A 5,089-nucleotide genomic window follows, 5' to 3' on the forward strand; every position below is an offset into this window, starting at 1 on the left:
CGCGCCCTGTGGATGCGCTCCAGGCGCCGAGCATGCGGAGGGGCAGCGCGGGCGGGACGGGAGGGACGGACGGGGGAGGGATCTGCCGCCGCCGCCCCTCTCGCTGAGCTATTTCGAGGGTTGCGGAGTGACGCGTCCCTCGGGGGCAGCGCCCTGCCCGACCCGCCCGCTCGGGGAGGGTGGGGGTGGCCCCTGGGGAGCGCCGGGCCGGGCCGGGCCGGGGCGGTGACTCCGGCGCTGGCGGCTTGTCGCCGCCGGGATCGGCGGGTGAGTCACGGGGGTGGGAAGGAAGGAAAGAGGGAGGGAAGAGGGCGGGCGCTATTCCCCGCCCCGTCTCCGGGCGCCGCCGCTCTCCTTGAAGCTGCAGTTCCCCCACCTGCCCCCGCAGCGGGTCCTGTCCCCTGGCCGGGACGAGGGGAGTCCTTTAGGGGCTCTGGGTGACCTGTGCTGCAGCCAGATGGCAGCGCAGCCCCTCCGGCCCGGGGGGTGTCCAGGGAGTCCCGCCGGCCCCGGTGCTGAGGGAGCGGGGCGGGTGGGGAGGGGGTCGCTCCTCGAGGGAGCTTCGGCTCCTGGCAGGCAGCACGGACGTGGGTCGCCTGTCGTGTGCACTGGGTTTAGGATGCAGAAGACGGTCCGGTACCATTTTGATGATGAACCCCAGAGACACGGTCTGGCCTTTCACTCGATCCCTAGGCAAAAAAAAATAAAAATTTAAGGCTAGCTTTAGCTGTGACCTTTTTCCTTCCATATGAGCAGTGATTAACTACTAAGGTTTCTTTCATCCATGCTAAGACACTCCAAATTTAGTTCTTACAAATCTTGTAATTACGGCGTGTTGCTAACCACTTAATGATGAAGATCTCTGTTCTCAGATTTTTGGCGATTTGTTAGGGTTTGGGGTTTTTTTTCCCTCAGCAACTGAGTCGGCTGTTTCTGCTCACAGCCTTGGATCAGTAACTCCAGAGCCATTTCTTAGCATAATCTGTTCAGGAGAATGCTCTGCTTCCTATCTGACTGATTTTTTTTTTTTTTCCTTGATCCAGCTGATGTGCTTCCACAGCTACTGCTCTAGAAGGTTTAAAGCCACTGTGCTCCTTCCTTTTCCCAAGATAAAAATGGCAATGTTTTGGCTTGATTCATCTTGGTCTTCCAGGCAAGATTTCTGTCTTGTTAAGCAAGAGCTTGATTAGGTGTTTTTTTTGTTTTTTTTTATTTTTTATTTTTTTAAGACTAATGGAAGATTAGCATTTCTAGGAAGAGAGGGATAGAACTGCATTTCCATTGCAAATTGGTATGCATTCTTATGCCTTCAAGGAGCTTATTTTGGCTTTCCTGTCGTGCTGCACCTGTGACCTGTGCCATCATTTCTTAGGCTTTGGGTTGAAATCAAGGACACTTCCTTTCAGCCCAGTTTACCATTCAAGGCCATTAAAGTATCTCCAATCTTAAGGATCCTGGGAGAGCTGGGAAGGAATATTTGGAGCTGGTGCAGACCAAAATACAGCAACTTTGAAAGTAACTTCTTTTTGCTATGATTATTTGTCACTGTGGATCATGCTGCTGGTGGTGATAGTGCCTCAGCTCATGTGCACCTGGTGACTCGAGCTGCTTTTATCTTTCCAGAAGTTCAGTATTAGAGCTCAAGCAGTGGTGCTGGGTCTCATAACCTGCAGCAAGGCTGTTCTGGTACAGGTTCTACTGTTTAATCTGAATCCCTCCTGTCAGAGGGAGAAAACCAGCAGGTGCCACAGAGGCCACATTGCTGGGTTACCCTGGAATCCAGCTGCATGCCAGTCCCTGTTACACAGTAAAACATTTGGACTGTCAGAGAGGCTTGGTAATTTTCTCTCCACAGTGGTATTTTGGGACACTTTCTGTCCCCTCAGGTCCCCAAGAAAGTTAAAGGTATCTTCTGCAGCTCCTGAAGTCAGCAAGACTGGCTGCTGGAAGAGTAATAATTGTCTCCCTAAGGTAGTGGGATTCAAGTTCTAGGCTACAGTGCTGCTTTAGCAAATCATGCCTTGGGATTGGTAATTTCGTTCGGGAGTAATGTCGATAGAGTGTATGATGATGGCCTTTAATTGTCTTCCTTCTAAATTTCTGAGATAAGCACATTGTTCAGACATGCCATATTCTATTTGTATGTTGTTGATATTTCATTGACCATCCCAATATAACCATAACTTTGATGTGTAAAACATGCATCTTCTCAGGGAACATCTGAAAACCAGGAAACTTTTGGAGTGGTTCCTTCTCCAAAGTGCTGGAAAAGAGGCATTTTAGAGTCCTTGCCATACCAAGAAAATGTCATGGTGGAAGGCAGCCTGGGCCTTGAAGACTTTGCATAAATCCTGAAAGGCCACTTGGAAATTTTATGTTTTGTTGCCAGTAAGTGAAGAGAGATCAGGGAAAAAGCCATGTTCATTCATGGTGGTAGAACCAGTTATAAACCAGCATGGATTCTGAATCAGCTTTGAATACTGCAAGCTGTAGGCATGCTGTAACTCTCTTGCCAATGCAAGAGGAAAGTGAGATTGAAGAAGCTGGCCCCACTCTACCCCTAGTGCCCTCAGCCCTGGTAATCATCACTGAAGCAAGAATCCCACAGGCAAAATTTATACACAGTTCCAGTGGGATTTATACAGGGAAACTAATTTACTGTACTTTCCTTTATGCTTTTTGCTGTTACCTTTGAGGCCATTTGGAGCATCCAGTCCTTCCTGCCCCTATGCATCTTACATTAGATCCATATTAGATCCGCTATAGGGCAGAATCACGGCTGGGTGTGTGTTGTCTGTGGTAGGCATTGGTACTTTGCTGCTGGGAGCAGGCCAATTTGATTAATATTGAGATTCTTTCAAAGACAGGTAATCAACCTAAGCCCTAAGTGTGCATCAGCCTCTTGATGTGAGAGTCATAATGGCTGATACTGCCATCAGAGCTGCATTTATAAATCTGTGTGGGAGACTGGCTGCAAAGGAACAAACCCCAGTGATATTAGTGCTTATGCTCGTTACTGGCAGAGCTGACACATCTGAGCAGGGAGGCCGAGTGAGGCTGCCACTGAAAACAGATACATCTTTCTTTTACTTTTTTTTTTTTTTAATATGGTGGGCAAAGTGACACCCCATGCACAGTCCAAATGAGCCAGTTCTACCTTTTCTCCTGTGTCAAGATGAATGATTAGAGCAAGCTTCTGGCTGGAGGAATACTCTTGCTGTCCTCATGATGCAAAAGATTCCACCTGCTACTATACAGGTTTGTATTTATTGTACATCAATAAGGAAGCATGAATGTATATGTATGCCTAAGAATATTTGTTTTCTCATCTTCAGAGAATGGGTGTTGTCCATTTGGGGACAAATAAGGTAGTATTGAAGGTGCAGATTTATGTTACATTTGAATGCTAAGTCAGTAACCCAAAAATCAAGTATAAGTGTAAAAATATACCTAAAACCCCCATCATAAGGAAAAAGCTGATGAGCATTTTTCTATCATTTGCTGTTACTGTGTTTTTCCTTAAATAGCTTCTTCTCCAAGTTGATGGTTTTGAGATTTTTGTTCTATTATCACATAGCGTAGGCCTTACTTTGTCCTAAACTTCAGAATTGAATGGAAGATGCTGTGTTAATGACCTTCAATCAGGTCTGAGAACTATGATAGTATTTTTTTTTTCTTTTTTCAGTTGTCTTTCTCCTCAATATGGAATTATTTTCACAAAGAAAATTTCTAGATCTTAGTCAGCCCGGGTCCTAATGATACAGGGAAATTTTTCTGAGCTTTCTTTAGAAAACAGTTCTGTAGCCTTTTAGATTGTCATTATTAAATGCTTCCCCCCCATATTTTACAGTTACTTTTTCCATTTCCTAATTTAATCCTACTGCATATCATTAAAACATATCTCTTAATATAGCATTCTGAGTTTCAGTTTATCTTTTAATACTTGTGTCCTCTTTTTTTAGTCTTCCTTTATCCATGTTCTGTGCATTCAACTCACTTGCTTTTTTGCTACTAATAAAATTTTACTGCTTACTTGTCTTGCATACATGGCAGCATATATTGTTGCGGTGGGGGTGGTGTTTTGTCCTGTTGGGTTCCTTTACGAGTTTCAATGCAGCAGGGTTTGAGTCTAATTTTTTTTTTCCTTCCTCCTGAAATTCTTATCAAAGATAAACTGATTTAATCTCATAATTCAGGTAGCCTAGGTAAACAGAAAACTTATTTTTATGTATATTCTAGGACTTGAATGAGGATGCCTATTTTTTCAAGACTTGTAGAGGCAGCTGCCTTCCTTTGAAACTAGCACCTTTTAGAAGCCTGTACTTTGGGTTCCCTAGCACCAGAACACAGTGAAACTACATCTCTCTGCAGAACAATGACCTCTGAAAGAAGTAGCATTCTGGCTTCTCTTGGCCCGTCTTCAAAGACAGCCTCTTTTTCATTGTCCATCCATTGGGAAACCCAGAGGATAGCCTTTGAAGCTTCCTAGGGATTTTTTGTATTCCCCACCACCCCTCCAGTGATCCAAATCCCTTGCTGTTTCCTGGCTTGGGAGTTGGAACCGCAGCGAAAAACGGTGTACCATCCCGGGGAAGAACAGTTAATGTGGAAATGCAAGGAAATGGGTACAACAGGAGCTTCATAGAGCTTGTTTTCTAACTTTGCAGACTGAATGTAGGTACTGGGAAACTTAAGTTCATGAGTATTTGTGAAATACTTAGGTACTTCCAAATAAAATTATGATGGAAGTGTAAGATTATTTTCAGAGAAGAAAACCTGATCTCTTTGAGGTCATCTGGCTGTGACAGCAGAATTCAGTCAGTTAATGATGGAGAAGTTGCAAGACACCTGAATAGAAGATAAGGAGGCTTTTGGCATTAAAAAAACTGGTTTTGATACATGCTTTTTCATTACTATTACTGGTCATAGATTGAAAGGTCTACACTATGCACTGTCTTCATATGTATGTAACAGTGTTTAACAGAGCAAGACCTCTCCTATTTGGTAACATGGAGGAATATTAAGTATGGAAAAATGTACTTCAACTTTTCAAAATTACAGTTCCTCCCTCCCCTCCCCTCCCCTCCCC

General features: G+C 44.6%; 1 long non-coding RNA gene across 2 annotated transcripts in view; it reads left to right on the plus strand.

Annotated features, from left to right (window-relative positions):
- The first annotated feature begins 80 nt into the window (after positions 1-80).
- Positions 81-5,089, plus strand: part of LOC107213452 — an 11,188-nt gene continuing 6,179 nt past the window's right edge. Inside the window, exons 1-2 of one of the 2 annotated variants that reach the window (XR_001524731.3) lie at positions 81-267; positions 1,044-3,258. This is a non-coding gene — a long non-coding RNA (uncharacterized LOC107213452). The other variant, XR_004497793.1, reaches the window with a different exon arrangement.

This window comes from Parus major, chromosome 1 (genome assembly GCF_001522545.3).
Source record: "Parus major isolate Abel chromosome 1, Parus_major1.1, whole genome shotgun sequence".
NCBI classification, from domain to species: domain Eukaryota; kingdom Metazoa; phylum Chordata; class Aves; order Passeriformes; family Paridae; genus Parus; species Parus major.